Source organism: Odocoileus virginianus, chromosome 23, assembly GCF_023699985.2.
Source record: "Odocoileus virginianus isolate 20LAN1187 ecotype Illinois chromosome 23, Ovbor_1.2, whole genome shotgun sequence".
Lineage (NCBI taxonomy): Eukaryota > Metazoa > Chordata > Mammalia > Artiodactyla > Cervidae > Odocoileus > Odocoileus virginianus.
Window position 1 is genome coordinate 41,032,056 of NC_069696.1, and position 18,037 is coordinate 41,050,092.

General features: G+C 42.9%; 1 pseudogene; it reads right to left on the minus strand.

Moving 5' to 3' along the window:
• Nucleotides 1-15,763: 15,763 nt before the first annotated feature.
• LOC110131353 (keratin, type I cytoskeletal 18 pseudogene) lies at nucleotides 15,764-17,179 on the minus strand (annotated as a pseudogene).
• Nucleotides 17,180-18,037: the final 858 nt, after the last annotated feature.

The window sequence follows — 18,037 nt, forward strand, 5'->3', positions numbered from 1 at the left end:
TGTGGAAAAATTGTCTTTCATAAAATTGGCTCCTGGTGCCAAAGAGTTTGGGGACTACTGGCTTAAGACACTAAGAATTCATTGGTGAGAGGAACAGAGGCATCCTTGAAACACACTGTATGGGCTGTCTTCTGCAGGATGGATTTTGGAATTGGATTTATTGATCATGATGGAGTTAATAGAATCCCAGACTGATGTAAACTAGGTGGCAGCTTTTAAGTAACCAGTGGAGACAATGTGGGTGCAGGGAACAGGATAGCCACAGAGATAGGTTGCTCATCTGAATTTTTAACTATCGGGGATCTGTAAAGATGGTATTGATCACAGTGTCTCTAAATATAAAATAATCTATGAATGTGCTGCTTTACATAGATAGTAAAAATTCTAAGACAATTGGGCAGAAATATGGCTTAAGTCCTGCAGTAGGGATTTTCAGCCTTGTACTTAGTCTCTAAGCTTAAGCCAATTCACATATCTATCCACAACCTATTAACTGTGGATGAGACTGTCTGTCCCTCCCTGAACAAAGATTCTACAGTGTTTTATTACACGTATAATGTGAATCTTCCCTAACGTCTTCTCCAAAAGTACCTGTAGCCACATATTAGGATGGTTACACTTTGAAAGAAAGGATAACATCTACATATTCTGTAATCACCAAATCCTAGCTCCTAACTGATATTAATATGCAGGAACCTGAAATATTGCCCTGATCGTCCACCCATTATCTTGTAGAGATAAGATAATAGATGGGATCTTGGCACATGGATCAAGTGGCCCAAACACTCACTCATTCCCCCCAGTCTTGGAATATATATATGTGCATATTTCAAGGTTAACAGGAAATTTCAAACACCCCACAAACCTTGGCAAATATGTCCATGTCAGAAGATAGGAGGTAAATCCTGCTAAACTTTCCAGTAGCTATCATGCTGATGAGGTTTGCAGGTTCCAATGGTCCTAGGCTTACCAGCATTTTGTCACTGAAGCCAGAGTGGTTGCTCTGCCTTTTACCCCCACCACGAAGAAAGATACACTCTTGGTGGGTCTTTTTTTGTGTTTTGTAGGCAGCATATATCTCACTTGGTCATGCTCCTTTGATCCATTTATTGAGTAGCTCATAATGATGACAGTTTTGAATGGGGCTTAGAGCAAAATATGGCTCTGGAACAAGTCCAGTCTGTGGTGCAAAGTGATACGGAGTTTTCTGATGCTGCTGCAGGCCCCATGGCACAGAAAACATCGACAGCAAACAGTGATACTGTGTGAAGCCTCTGGCAAGTCCCAAAAGGGGCCTGACACCTGGGGTTTGTATTGAGATCTTCTTCTGTGACAATTATTCTCTTTTTGAAAAGCAGCTCTTGGACCCAGGTAGAAGCTGAATGTCCAGCCATGAGATACTAAGTGACTATGGGAGCTGACTCATGACCTTGATGTTACATGAGACCCTGAAGCATAACATTGGCATGTAGAGTAGCATTTCATAACAAAATACAAATGGAATATGTGGTGCAAGGTCTGCATTGTTCTGGAGATACCAGTAAACTACATGTAACGGATGGTAAGACTCTGAAGTTAATCTACTGCTTTGCTGTCTGTCCCTCAACTCTTTCATCTGGCTTCATGAGTAGTTCCCTATGTTGGTTACTAGAAGAGCAAAACATGTAGGCCTGGCTTGATGATGGGTCTGCAAAGTATGAAAGAATAAACTGGAAATGGGTGGTTGCTTCTTTCTTACTCTGGGACCTCTCTGAAAGCAATGGAGGGAAGAATTCCAAAAATAAGAACCTCAGGTGCTATGTCTTGTGGTCCAATTCGTGGGGAAGGAAAGATGGTCTGAGCATCAGATCAACACACTGACTCAATGAGCAGTGTTCAGTGCATTAGATGGTTTATTGGAGGATGGAAAAGGATTGAATGATTGGGGATAAAGATATTTATAAGGAAGAGATAGATCTAGACCTACTTAGAGTAGGTAGAGAGACATTTCTATTCTACATGAATTTCTGTCTGTGGGTTTTCATTGCAGAGAAAGGTTTTTTTCTTTTTTAGATTCTTTTCCCATATGGACCATTACAGAATATTGAGTGTAGTTCTCTGTCCTATGGAGCTGGTTCTTATTAGTTACCATTTTATATATAGTGGTATGTATATGTCAGTGTCCATCTCTCAGTTTATTCCCCCTACCTTATCTCCTGCTAACCGTGTTTGTTTTCTACATCTGTGACTCTACAGAAGAAGCTTTTATAAATCAGGTGGACAAGAAACAATACTTTGCATTTGTCAGTCTTGGACACTCTGGTGTTTGCTCAATGGACCCATATATACAGAGTGGTACCCATAACCAAAGAGATGGAGACCATCATGATCTCAGCACCATGGAGTTCCCTTTAACAGTGCTGGCCTGGCTGTGCCATGCTGGATGCTAACTTGGTTGGCAAGATCACGGGCCAACTCTAAGCTCTGGATATGGCACCATTCCAGGAGGGAGAGTTAAGCTATTTGTTACAATGTTGGTATCACTGCATCCTTCCCTTCACAGATAAGGGTAACCCTTTGTTCTGGCAGAGATAGGCACAGATGACAAGTATGGATTTACCTTATCTGCCTAGTACCAATGTTCTTAGCACAAAATTACATTATGCTTTATCTTTACTATGGTGTTTATAGCATTAGTAGTGTTGGTTGCTCAGTCATGTTCAACTCTTTGTGATCCCATGGACTGTTGCCCGCCAAGGTCTTCTGTCAATGGGATTTTTCAGGTAAGAATACTACAGTGGGTTTCCGTGTCCTCCTCTAGGGGATCTTCCTGACCCAGGGATCAAACCTGGGTCTCCTACATGGCACACAGATTCTTTACCATCTGAACTACTCTATAGCAATAGTTCACATTAATTGTTATGAGCCATGTGTAGAAAATTTAGCACATTGTTAATATTTACTGTAACTATTATTTTAAGTCTGATTTTAGCCTTTGAATGTCCATGTGTCAAGATTTTAAAAAATCATAAGTAGCTGAATCTCTTGATTTTATTCTCTGTGTTTTATTTTCTGGCTCTATGCTTGAAAAGTTTTTACTTCTCTAGAGATTGGATTGTTATTCACTTCTCTTTTTTCCTCTAGTTTTTCGAAGATTTGATATTTTTTATATTTAATTCTTCAATCCATCTGGAATTGATTTCTCCGCATGATGTGAAGTAAGGGCCTAAAATTGATTTTTTCCCCTAAATTGCTACCCAGAGGTCCTGGCACCATTTGTTAAATAATCTTTCCTTTTTTCATTGATGTGTGATGTCTCCTTTATCACATATTAAATTCTCATACATCCTGGAATCTATTCCCAGGCTATCTATTTTGTTCCATTGATCTTTCTGTCCAGTCCCGTGCAAGCCTCACACTAGTCAAAAAGAACTTAAAAGAAAAAAAAGAACTTTAAACATGCAAGTAAGAGATAGGTTGCCCATTTGAGGCCAGCTACAAAACTCTGATATAACAATGAGAAAATCATATTCCCCCCTCCCCCACTTTATGTCTGTTTCTTTCAGGGAAATATCTCATAAGATAGAAAAGGCAAATATAAGTCAACAGGGTATTAGAAGCTAAAAATGGGTGGAAAGTTGTAGAAAAAAGAATGAAATGTTTCATTTACCTTTTCAAATGAGCATAAGTCTCTTTGTCTATGTTAGGTACTGGTGTCTTCTATGGTCCAAGAATTGTGTCTGAATTTTAAATATGAATTTTATTTAATCTTGAGATAATTCCTTTGCAGGAATTGTTGTTATCCCCATTTGTTATGTCTCCAAAACTTCAGGTTCAAGTCTTTGAGACCCCATAGACTGCAGCCTGCCAGACTCCTCTGTCATGGGGCTTCTCCAGGCAAGAATATTGGAGTGGGTAGCCACATCCTCCTCCAGGGGATCTTCCCAACCCAAGGATCGAACCCAGGTCTCCTGCACTGCTCGTGGATTCTGTACCATCTGAGCCACCAGGGAAGCCCTCTGCAGCCCAAGCAGGGGTCAAAATAGACTCCCAAGAAGGTGGGCTCCAGATGGCAGAGTAAGAAGATCCTGAACTTACTGTTCCCCTGTTCCCCCTGCCCCATGAGCAGATCAATGCTACATATAGAACAACTCTTGCTGAGAAAGACCTGAAGACCAGCAGCATGGCTCTTCTACAACCAAGGCTGTAAAGAAAGGACCCCAGAGTCTGGTGAGGGGGAAGGAGATGATCTAGTCGGGACCCACACCCCTAACAAGTGACCCAGAAAAAGAGGGGGGTATCCCAGGCTCAGGGTTCTCCCGAAGGAGTCAGGGGTTCAAGCCCATGTTAGGCAATCCTGCCCTAACATGGTAGGGCCTGGTAGGGATAAGGGTAGATTAGCCCCCTTTAGCTGATTTGAAAACCAGGGGGGCTTATTAGAGGGCTGTAAGGAACTGAGCCTCCATTCTTGAAGAGCGCATGTACAGACTTGCTTTCTCCCGGTCCCCATGGAGAGGCAGCATTGAAAACTGCCTGGTACTCTGGCTGGCCTGATGGGACCACTCCAGCCTGCCCCCAGCCACACTGGCCCCTGCTTCAGCCCCTCCTGCTCCAGAATTGCTCCTCACTAAGGTGGAAACTGCTATTGCCATGGTGTGCAAAGAGTAGGGAAAAAAGTGGAGACAGCTCACAAATGTGGTTCTAACCCAGTGGGCCCCAATCCAGCCTCTGATCAAGGTAGAGACTGCTGTCACTCAAGCGAGAAGCCCAGCACCCTCAGGGCTCCTGGTCCAGCCCTCTGGCCCCAGTCCTGTGTCCCCAAGAGGGCAGTGACAGCCACTGAGCTTAAGAGAAACCCTTGTTCTCACCTGGCTCTGCCTCTGGCCCCTCTGACTCCAGCCCCACCTACCACCAAGGCAGCTGTCAGTACACCTGAAAGAAGATGTGTTCCCTGCTCACTTAAGATCCAGCTCTCACACCAAAGCCACTGGCCACATGCAGACTGAATTGCAATGCTCCTGCACAAGGACATACCTTCAAGACTGGGGTAGGTAACTGTTTTGCCTAAGTGCATAGAGACAAACAAAGAGAGTCAAACAAAATGAGAAGACAGGAGAATATGTTCAAATGAAAGAATATGATAAAACCCAGAAAAATCCTAATGAAAAGGAGATTAATAATTTACCTGATGAAGAGGTCAAAGCAATAGTGATAGAAATGCTCATTGAATTTGGGAAAAGAATAGAGAAACTAAAGAGAACTTCAACAAAGAACTAGAAAATATAAAAGAGAATTAGAACTGAAGGATACAAGAATTGCAATGAAAAATATGCTAGAGGGAATTGACAGCAGATTAAGTGATCCAGAAGAATGCATAAGTGACCTGAAAGATGGAATAGTGGAATAGTCTGATGAAGATGAAACAGTATGATTCACCCAATCAGAACAGCCAAAAGAAACAAACAAAAAATTAAATGGGGATCATTTAAGGGACCTCTGAGAAAACATCAAGCATATTAACATTTGCACTATAGGGATCCCAAAAGGAGAAAATAGAGGATAAAGGACAGAAAACATATTTGATAAAATAATGGTTTATAACTTCCCATCTACAATTGCATCAAAAAGAATAAAATATATAGAAATCAATTTAACCAAGGAGGTGAAACACCTATACTCTGAAAAGTATAAGACATTGATGAAAGGAAATTAAAGATGATACAAAGAAATAGAAAGATATCCTATGTTCATGGATGTAAAAATTGATATGGTTAAAATGTCCATACTACCCAAAGAAATCTACAGATTTAATGCAATCCCTATCAAAATATCAAGGGCATTTTTTCACAGAACTAGAACAAGTAATCCTAAATATTGATGGAAGCATCAAAGACCCTGAATAGTCAATGAGTTTCAAAGTGTAGAAGATCGTGGTGCAATGTGGCTGGTTTGATGATGGAGGGGCTATGAAAGAGGGAAAACGGAGAGCCTCGAAGAGAAGAGAGTGACCCTGGCAGCAAAGAGAAGAGGACCTCAGTCCCATAACCACAAGGAACTGAATTTTCCCAACAACGTAGAGGAACTTGGGAAAGGATTCTTCCCCAGAACCTCCAGATAAGAGCCCAGCCTAGCCGACACCAGGATTTCTGCCATGTAATCATGTGAGCAGAGAGCTCAGCTAAGTTCAACCAGATTTCTGACTCACAAACTGAGTTAACAAATGGATGTCAAGTTAAATTGCTGAGTTTTTGGCTATTTGTTACAGAAGCAACGGAGAATAAATTTACAGACGGACCTCAGAGATACTTCGACGTTGGTTCCAGACCTCACGATTAAGTGAATATAACCATAAATAGAGTCATGCAAAAATTTTGGTGCATATAAAAGTTATGTCCACACTCTACTGTAGTCTATTAAGTGTGCAATAACATTGTGTCTAAAAATAATTTAATTTAAAATACTTTATTGCTAAAAAATTCTAACCATGACCTGAGCCTCAGTAAGTTATAGTAGTAACATCAATCATTGATCACCATGACAAATATAATAATAATGAAAAAGTTTGAAATGTTATCGTACATTTCCGTTACCATAATGTGGCTACAGTTACCATAATGTGGAGCAAGCAATTTCTGTTGGAAAAATGGCACTCAAAGACTTGCTAGATGCAAGGTTGCCACAAATTTTCATTTGTTAAAAAAAAAAAAACAAGAGCAAAACCACAAAACAGTAGTATCTACAAAGCACAATGAAGTGCAGTAAAACCAGGTCTGTGTGTACTTGGTTAATGTGCCTTGATAAACATAGTAATAATAGTAACAATTTATTGATATAAATGTATTGATATGTGCTGAATACTTTAAAGGGAATCTCTCAGTGAATCCTCATCCCAGCTCTATGACCTAGACGATTGCTCAAAGTAACCTACTAAGTTTTGGGCTGGCCAAAAGGTTCATTCAACATTTTCCACAAGATGGCACAGAAAAACATGAATGAACATTTTGGCCAAACAAATAGTCAAGTCAAGCTTTGAACTTAGCTGAATCCTTCTATTCAACTACAAAATGACCCTACTGCCCACAGCTTCAAGCATTGGTTCATCAACACCTCTTGGCCTGCAATCACTGCAGATTTTTCAAATATAGATGCCGCAGTTCCGCACATCATCACTCTGTCTCCTCTTTGCTAAGGAGCATCACGAGGCTATAGTCATGTCCTCCTTTAGCCCCAGCTTCCCCACTCCCCATTTCAAGCCTTCTCTAGCTACACAAACACCTGGGAACTTCTACTTCCTTCACATTTCCTGAGCACCAGGGATTAGCATCACTTGTTTAGCATTTAGAGCCACGTGGCATTATGACAATTCCCTTACATTTTATTTCTTATATTTCTACCCCTCAGCAAAATATAAGCCTTATAAGGGAAGGAATTTTTCTGTTTTGGTTACTGCTAGGTTCCAAGTACCTATGTGTGTGTGCGCACTCAGTTGCTAAGTCATGTCTGACTCTTTACAACCCCTTGGGCTGTAGCCTGCCAGGTTCCCCTGCCCATGAGATTTTCCAGGCAAGAATAGGAGTGGGTTGCCATTTCCTTCTCCAGAAGATCTTCCCAATTTAGGGATATAACCTGTGTCTCTTGGGTCTCCAGCATCAGCAGGTGGATTCTTTACCCCAAGTGCCATCTAGGAAGTCCCCAAGTACCTAGGACAGGTACTAATTTGCTAGAGATACTCAATGCATTTTTATTGAATGAATGAATAAACAAATGAACTTATACTCTTTCACTTTTTCATTCAAAGTATATTGATCTGATTCATTTTATAATTCAATTTCTCCCTGAGTTCTGCCTAACCTTTTACTTTCTTCTGAGTTTCATGGAGATTATGCAGAAGATATAAAGCTGGAATTTTCCCTTTCACCCAGAGCCATTCATGCTCTAACTAGGCATGGGAAACACTATTTATTGATTAATTTCTTTGTTCCTGGCCTTTCCTAGGTATTTTACATATATGCATTATTTCATGTAACCTTCGTGCTACTGTATGAGGTTGATGTTCTAGCTCCCATTTAACCAAAGAAGTTGAAGATCAGAGAAGGCAGCCCAAGTTTACTTGTCTAGTAGAGGCTATGACTGCCATTCAGATATTTCTGAATACAAAGACTGTGTCTTTCCACTATAGCATAGCCACTAGAATGTAAACACTATGAAAATGGGCTCTTGGCTACTCTTACGAGAGTCCCTTGGATAGCAAGGAGATCAAACCAGTCAATCCTAAAGGAAATCAATTCTGATTATTCATTGGAAGGACTTGCTGAAACTGAAGCTTCAATACTTTAGCCACCTGATGCAGAGGGCCAGTTCACTGGAAAAAAACTCTCAATGCTGGGGAGGATTGAAGGTAAAAGAAGAAGGGGGCAGCAGAGGATGAGATGGTTAGATAGCATCACCAACTCAATGGATGTGAATTTGAGCAAACTCCGGGACAGAAGAGCCTGGCATGCTATAGTCTATGCGGTCACAGAGTCAGACATGACTTAGGGACTGAATAACAACAACAGAAATGCCTAGCGCATATTTGAAGATCAAATGCACATATATTGAAAAAAGTTAATAAATCGAAGAACAAATGAATGGATCATGCCTCTTCTCTAGTTCTGCTTCAGAGGGAAAGCTCTTGCCTTTCATCCAAGTACTTTGGATTTAGATTCTACTGTACATGATTTAGCAAAGCTTCTACTTTCTTGACTTAATAGGGGTATTAGCATATTGGAATTGGAATCATTCTTAGAAGGTGATTTCTCAGTTTCCCATCGATGTAGAAATATAGCCTCCTGGACAGATGGTTGCCGGTCTCTGCATGGACACCTCCAGCGATGGAGGACAGAAGAGAACAGGAGGCAGGCTGTTTCATTTCAGAGGCAGTTCTGATGATTAGAAACATTTTCAATTGATTGAACTAGATTCTGCTGTGTCAGTAAGGATTCTTCATGTTTCAAGAAATGGAAAGCACGACTAAAGTTGGATTTTTAAATAATGAGGATTTATCAAGTCAGTGATTGAGAAATGCAGTGTGGGTGTAAGTTTCAGGTATAATTTGAGTCAAAAGCCCATAGTGTCCTGAGGGTTCTGTTTCATTTCTCCAGAATTCTCTCTGCCCTGACAACCTCCAGGGGTCAGTGTCTTCTTGGGCTCCTTTTCTTTTGCAATAAGAAGGGAAAAAAATGCCATTCTAGGGCCTTTTAGCCACACATTATTGTTACATAGAGGAAGAGAGAAAGAACTTTTGTTCTATTCCATCAAGAAAAGTCATAAGGCTTAGTTTGACCAGACAGGACTAAGATCTGGTAACTCATGGGACCATGATGATGAAATATGGGGACTGACTGAACCTAAGTCAAAGGTCCCAAGGCTGTGGGAAGGTGAGTTTAATGAACACTATTGAACCCTACGACCCTTCTACTCTTCCAGCAGGAACTGGATTTTATTAATATTTGTGTGTCTACCTATTGTCCATGCAGTTCATGTGAAGAAGAAGCTCCTCCATCCCTGGGTGAATTTTCATGGTTATATCCTGATTAGCCTAACACAGTCAGTGTGTACTCCCCAGGTAACTATTCCTGGCTTGGGCTTAGGCCATCAGCTAAAGATTGTATTCTGTGCTTACAGAAGAGGTTATCTTTTCTCCTTGAGTGAGATAAATAGGAAAATGTAAGGTCCTGATTGCCAAAAGCAGCCGTTTTGTCCCAATAGCAATGGTCAGACTTAGAAAGAAGCCACTTTTATTGGAAGCAGAAGGAGATGGAAAGGACCCGGTTATCAGCAATGTTGTTGAGCTCCTAGTAGTTTCATGCCTGGACCTTCTGTAACAAAGTTCCTGATGTCTTATTTAACTATTTATGTTGGGATTTCTACACTTTGAAATAAAAGTCATCTTTACTGGTGCAGGTGGAAAGGATCTTGGCAAGACTGTCAGTCAGCAAGCTTAACTTCATGGGATTTCTCTGTCATCTATCCATTGGCTCAAAATGTACTACTGAAGAATTTAAGAATGAGTGCCCTCCAAGGTGGTATAATACTTTGCCAGCTAACACACCCATCTTAGAATTCTATCCTTCAGGCTATTATTCCCAGGCTGGTTGATAGATCACCATATGATGTGGCATTCAGACTCTCATCATGTTGGTAAGCCTCACAAACTTTACAAAACTGGACCCCATATTCCAAATGCGGTCTGGTCTCCTTGGTTGCAATGAGAATATTATGTTTCATATATATGATTCAGCTTGGGGTGTAATGGAAAGAAAACTGGAGTGAGTGTGGTTGTAATGGATTCAAGTCCAGGATCTGCCCACTGGAAGCAAATCTTTTAACCACGCTGAGCCTCAGCTATCTTTCTGATAAAATGGGGAAAGCAATCTCTGTTTACCTCAAAGCATTGCTGTGTAAATCAGATAAAATAGCAGATATAAAAGTTCTTCGTAAATTGCAAAAGTGTTCGAAAGTAAGAATGATGATTAATGTATCTTAAGGTGGTGTCAGCTTCCTTTGGCAGTTGTATCACACGGTTTAATTATATCCTGCCTTGTTTCAGAAAGAATTTCAGGCATCTTACAAGAAAACATAAAAAAGATAAGATAGCATAAATTAGAAACAAAGTTAAAAAAAAGAAAAAGGGAAAATAACAGTGTAGCCAAAAGGCAGACATTGAATACCGGGCTCAGAGAAGGCACTGAGTAAACGTCTTTCAATGAATATTGGAGTTGGTAAGAAACGTTCTTCCAAAAATTCGCTGTATGTTGCAGGGAGCTCAAATCTGGCACTCTGTGACAACCTAGAGGGGTGGGATGGCATGGAAGATAGGAGGGAGGTTTTAAGAGGGAGGGAACATACGTATACCTATGGCTGATTTATATTGATGTATGACAGAAACCAACACAATGTTGTAAAACAACTATTCTCCAATTAAAAGTAAATTTAAAAAAATGTTCCTCCGAGCTTTCTAGAAGTCAGTGTGATTACAAACATTGCTTTTGTTAATGCAGTTCTCAATTCCCATGATATAAAAATGAATGTAACCTCTCTGTTGGTAGCTTTTCTGGATTTTCTAGGTGAGAACACACATTATCATCACATTTGCATTAATATCTCAAAACTCACATCTCCATGAACTGTATTAGCATATTACAGAATTTGTTCCTCTGAAATGTGGCTCTGCTGGCTCAGACCCACTCTAGGAAAAACTCTTCATTGTGTGTCTTTTTGACTAGCTTCAAGGCTATCTTGACAGGTCAAAGGTCCATGTTCCCTTTCCACCATGAGAGTGTCCTTGTGTATGTCCCCATTTCCAGCCCTGAGGTTCTAAGTGCCTGCTAGTTCAGAGGGAAGATGAGGTTCTGTTCTCACTCAGGTCAAGGAACACCTTGTGCATCCTCATTTACACTTCACTATTTACTCTTCTCATTAGATTGACAGATTGTCCCCTGCTTTTCCGGGAAACCCAGTCCCATCCAGAGAGATGTTACTTCACTCTCTGGCCCCAACAGGACAACTACCTCAACATGCAAAATTTCTACCTAGTACAGTTCCCCTGGGAAGAATTATTCACTCTTAAACAACAAAGAGATCAAACCAGTCAATCCTAAAGGAATTCAACCCTGAATATCTACTGGAAGGACTGATGCTGAAGCTCCAATACTTTGGCCACCTGATGCAAAGAGCCAAATCATGGAAAAGACCCTGATGCTGGTGAAGATTGAGGGCAGGAGGAGAAGCGGGCAACAGAGGATGAGATGGCTGAGTGGAATCGCTGACCCAATGGACATGAGTTTGAGCAAACTTCGGGAGACAGTGAAGGACAGGGAAGTCTGGTGTGCTGCAGTCCATGGGGTCGCAAAGAGTTGGACAGGACTAAGCAACTAAACAGAAATAACAACAAAATAACGTCCACTAGGTTCGGGCTGAAGTTTGCTCTTCAAAGCTGGTTTGCATGGTCCCTTCAGTCTGGGGAGAAGACCAGACCCACTCCTCAAAAAACAGCCTTGTTGAATCAAAGTGTGAATAAATGATACATATGATTGAAAGTAACTCTTCTGAATTGCATTCTGTGTAGTCAAAGTGCCCAATCTATCAAAATGGATGTGATGATTAAGTAAATTATTTTATATAGGTTTCAGTTTTCAAAGAAATGCTGTAGTAAAATGTACACATAAGGAAATCGAGGATTAGAGTTAATAATAAGTCTTCTAGATTGGTAAGACTAGTGGGGAGCAGCCAGAGGTTAAGATTCAGACTTGTCTAATTGTAAATCCTATCACTTAACCTGGCCTTAAAGCAGCTACACAATTGAAAGAAGACATAAATTAATTCAGCAAATACCCTTGAACTCATATTGTGTGCTAAGCCTTGTATTTGGCCCTTCAGCTCTATTACTTACTTTCATTAATGAATTTATTAGTTTTTCCAATAGAATCTTTATTCTCTATTTAAAGCAGAATAGAGCTTCCTCCTTGGATTCCTCCTTCAAGGATATTACCTAAGATTTAATACCAAAATGGCAGATGCCCCATGGATGCAGAACTATTAAGCAGAGGGAATATAGCATTTCCTCCTTCCTCCCATCCTGTACCACTTACTGTATGTATCACTCCACATTTAATTAGTCCAGGGAATTCCTTCCAAAGCCTCACACAACTGTTTCCAGTGCTGGGATTGATCACATTTGACTTCTTCTTGGGTGGTCCGTATTCTGTACTTAAGGACCTCTGTCTTTGGTTTTCCTACCAGAAATAGCACTTGTCAGTGTCGCGCCAGTGCTGACTGAGGCCCTGGTTGGAGTTTGGTTCTGATAAGCTTGCAGAGGGAGCCATTATGTTAGCTTCCCAGGGCAAGAGAGCGAGTCAGAGGGAGAGGACGGGTCCCTGAAGCTCTGACGGTATATGCACGAGAATGCGTTTGTTGGAGGCATGCAGCCTAGAGAGTGTAAATCTGTCTGTTAGCTGGAAATGAATACAAATCAGCCCTCATTTGTATTCATTGATTCCACAAGCTAGCAGGTTTGAGAGGCTGCAGGGTGTAGAACACTCTAGACAGGGAAGAAAGAGCCTGGCTTCTTGTCTCAGCCTTGCCGCTAACTTACAAGCGAACTCGGGCACATTATTTGCTGCCTGAGTCTCAGCATCTCCCTCCCTAAGGCAGGTTCATTAATAACTGCCTGTTCGCAGAGCAGTGGATTTCTCATGGGTCACACAGGCCCGTTCCTGAACCTCAGCTCTACTACTTGCTAGCTGTGTAGCTCTGAGCTTGTTACTTTAAATTGAGCCTCAGTTTCCTCATCTGAAAAGTGGGAACAAGAATAATAGGTGACTCACAAGGCCATTGTGGAGCTTAAAGGAGCAGAACATGTAAAGTGTTTAACATAGAACGTGGCATATGGTAAGCCATGAAATAATGTCAATGGTTCTTGTCAATGTTGTTTTCCCATCAGTCAGTTCAGTTCAGTCGCTCAGTTGTGTCCGACTCGTTGCAACCCCATGAACCACAGCACGCCAGGCCTCCCTGTCCATCACAAACTCCCGGAGTTTACTCAAACTCATGTCCATCGAGTCAGTGATGCCATCCAGCCATCTCATCCTCTATCGTCCCCTTCTCCTCCTGCCCCCAATCCCTCCCAGCATCAGGGTGCTCGTAAATAGCAAATGAGACTTTATGTATACTCCATTTGATACAACCCCATGAAGTAATTGTAATTATATAAGGACAATAAAAACTACATTATGGGTTTAAAGGATCATTGATATTGAGCTCTACTCAACAATATACTTAGATAATAGAAACATCTATCTTTAGACTAACAGGATTTCAGAGATGATCAGATCCTGCTGTCTCTCTTTTTAAGAACTTTTTATTTTGTATTGGGGTAGAGCTGATTAACAAACGATGTTGTGATAGCTTCAGGTGAACTGCAAAGAGACTTAGCCATACTTATACATGATCCATTCTCCCCCAGACTCCCCTCCCATCCAGGCTGCCACATAACATTGAGCAGAGTTCCATGTGCTATCCAGTAGGTCCTTGCTGTTATCCATTTTAAATATCCTGCTCTCTTGTTTTATAGATGAGAATATGCAGACACAATGAACTAGAATTACTTGTCAATATCCAGAGCTAATTAGGGCCAGTTTGGGACTGGAAACCAGACGCTGTGACTCAGCATATAGTTATATTTCCATCTATTCCATTTAATGTGCCAGGAAACCAAAGTTGGGGAGATAGCGAATTGTACGAGGTCGCACAGGTGAGTAGTGATAGATCTAAGAATCATATTTATAATAGTTCACCTTTAAGTGTGTTTTGTAGGTGCCAAGCATTGTCTCAGTGCCTTGTGTATATCAAAAAAATCTAGTCTCTACAACCTTAAGAGTTACAATTAGGATCCTCATTTTTCAGACGTGGGGATGGGGACCCAGAGAGGTCAAGTACACTGCCCAAGGGTGCACAGGAGGCAACCACATTAGGACACAGATCATCTGGATTCTGTGTTTACACAATTCCTCTCCATAGTATTCTGAGTCTCTCAACCTGACCTTGTTATTCCCCCCACTCAAAGTACAAATAAATCTGAGCTCTTGCTGGGAAAATGAAGCATAAAATAGAGAACGTTATTAGTAGCAGCATACTAGCCAATCACTGGGTGATGCATGCATGCGTGCATGCTAAGTCTCTTCAGTTGTGTCTGACTCTTTGCAACACTATGAACTGTAGCTCACCAGGCTCCTTCCTCTGTCCATGGGATTCTCCACATAAGAATACTGGAGTGGGCTGCCATGCCCTCTTCCAGGGGATCTTCCTGACCCAGGGGTCAAACCTGAGTCTCTTACCTCTCTTGCATTGGCAGGTGGATTCTTTACCAGTAGTAGCACCTGGATGATGAGACAGAGCATTTTGCATGAAGGCTAAGGAGTCTGTGGATAGCAAAGGAGCTAGCATTTATTTTGAGTCTGTTGCTTTCAAGCTTCAGTGTTATTAGAACCTCTCTGATAACTGCATGGGACACTGTTGCTAAACTAACATGTACCAGCAATGGCCCCCAGAAGGATCAGTAATTCTGAACACCTGCAGTTCAAGTGTCACTGTACCCGAGGATAGACCCAAGGTGTTATCTGGGGCCAGAATCTGCATTCCACTGGGGGTGGTGACTGTCTTGCCCTCTACCTACATATCCTGGAAAAGCCACTGCTGTAACAGCCTTGGCATCTCTGCAGCAACACGTGGGTTCACTGGACAACGTGAGCACAGGTCTTAAATCAACCCTGTATGAAGCAACAGCAGGAAATGTCGGCCCATCTCCTGGCTGGATCATCCAGTTCTCTCTAAAGCATCTGCAAATAGGACTGCCTCTTTTATGATAATTAAACATTCTTGGACCATTCAGGAGCCATGAGAAAGGGCCCCTATAGGAAACTCCGGGCTTTTTGGTAATCTGGGCATATCAGAAGCTTGAGAAATTAATTGTTCTATTAAAAGAGCTGTGACTTTATTTGTTCTGCAACTAGTTACATGAAATAATAGCAGGGATGTTTAATGAGAACTTACGAAGCTTCAGGCACAGTATCAAGTCATTTACACAACATAACTCCTTGACTCTTCGCAACATGAAAAGGTACTTTACACTCAAAGTACATTTTACACTCAAGGTAACTGCACCTGAGAAGGGAGGTCACTCATTCAAGGTCACCGAACTGTGGTACGGCTGAGACAGAAATCAGACTCAAGATTTCTGATAGCCTTTCTTTTTTTTTTTTTTTGCAATAACGTCTCAACTTTTATCGACTCCCTGCTCCCCAAGGGATCCTGCTTCTGCTGCCTCAGTGCCTCAGAACTTTGGTGTCTGAAGTCTCAGACACCACTTTGCCATCCACGAGCCGGAGGGTGGTGGTCTTATGGATGGTTTGCCTGGAGTTGCTGCTGTCCAGAGCGTCGCCAAGGCTGAAATCCTCCCCATCTTCCAGCAGACAGCGGTGGGTATTGATCTCAGCCTCCAGCTTGACCTTGACATTCAGCAGGGCCTCATACTCCTGGGTCTGGCGTTGCCCCTCTGCCCGGGTCTGAGCCAGCTCTGACTCCAGGTGCAGGAGGACTCCATTGAGCTGCTCCATCTGCATGGCATAGCGGGCCTCCACTTCCCTCAGGCTGTTCTCCAAGCTGGCCTTCAGGTTTCTCATGGAATCCAGGTCGATCTCCAGGGACTGGACGGTGCGCCTCAGCTCTGTGAGGGTCATCTCAGCAGCTCCTATCTCAGCAGTCTGCGAGGTGACCACTGTGGTGCTCTCCTCAATCTGCTGGGACCAGTACTTGTCCAGCTCCTCTCGGTTCTTCTGAGCCAGCTCGTCATACTGGGCCCGGATGTCTGCCATGATCTTGCTGAGGTCCTGAGGTTTGGGGGCATCCAACTCCACAGTCAGCCCAGAGTTGGCAATCTGGTTTTGTAGACCCTTTACTTCCTCCTCATGGTTCTTCTTCATGAAGAGCAGCTCCTCCTTGAGAGCCTCAATCTCAGTCTCCAGCTGCAGCCGGGTGACATTGGTGTCATCAATGACCTTGCGGAGCCCGTGTATGTCACTCTCCACAGACTGGCGCATGGCCAGCTCCGTCTCATACTTGACTCTGAAGTCATCAGCAGCAAGACGGGCACTGTCAATCTGCAGAACGATGCGGGCATTGTCCACAGAATTTGCAAAAATCTGAGCCCTCAGGTCCTCGATGATCTTCAGGTAATGCCCCCAGTCTCTGACCTGGGGTCCCTTCTTCTCCAGATGTTCCCGGATTTTGCTCTCCAGTCTCCGGTTATCAGCCTCCAGGCTCCTCACCTTCTCCAGGTAGGAGGCAGGCGGTCATTCAGGTCTTGCATGGTCTCCTTCTCTCCCTGGATGCCCCCCACACCCACAAGACCCCCGGCCATCCCGGCGCCCAGGTTCCCGGACCCCCAGCCGCCCCGGACGCTGGTGGAGCGGGACACGGAGATCCGGGAGCCCGAGCCCCCTGCGCCGGCATAGACGCTGGCCGCGCTGCTGACCGGTCGGACCCGGTGGCCCGACGACGACTGCACGGAGCCCAGGGACCGGTAGTTGGAGAAGGTGGATTGGGCGCTGAAGCTCATGATGTTTGTTCAAGAGGAAGGAGCGAGGCCAGGACTCAGGTGCTGGACCGTCTCTGATAGCCTTTCTATCAGAAAGACTTGCCCACTGTGAAACACAGCCATGCTTGAAATATAGAGATGGAAATATTACAGTAGACACATTAGCTTACAGAATTCCCTGATTGTCCATTGGTTTGGACTCCACACTTCCACTGCAGGGGCCACAGGTTCAATCTCTGGTCAGGGAACTAAGATTCTGCAAGCCATGTAGCTTGGCCATTAAGTAAATAAGAAATAAACATGCTAGATTAAAGGATGTGTATGTATTTTTGGAGTTGCAATGAGTCGGACATAATTTAACGACTGAACAGCAACAACAATGTGTATTTGCGAGATCTCTGTCTCAGAGCAGACTAAATCATCAGTGTGTCTTACCTTTAAGAGAGGAGTTTTGGTGGAAGAGGTTGGTGTCCAAATGGCAGGAACAGCCCTACTGAGCTCCTGGGCCACCAAATGAACTTGGCCATGTGGATTTTCTTTCTAATCTAAGAGCAGCCCAGTTAAAACCAGGCACAGCACAAGAGTCTTTTTCTGAAAAACAAATCTCGTAACGAGCCAGGCTTTGTCCCTGGGTGGAAAAAATGCCACAAAATGAGAGGCAGGAAGAAGCATCCTTTTCTAACTGCCAGAGTGATTCCAGGGCTGTGTGAAAATGTGCCAGAAGGCAATGCAATTAGCAAATCCTGACACCAGTGGCTGCTTCTCTCCTGGGCAACGTCTTTGTCAGAGCCAACATCTGCCAGCTTACCTTACCCAGCCAGGATGAGGGCTGCACCAGCCTGCTGCCCACACACTCCATGCCAGGCGCACTTGGCAGAGTCAGGCCCCCCGAGGGCTGTGTGGCTTGGTCGTCTTAAGAAAGGG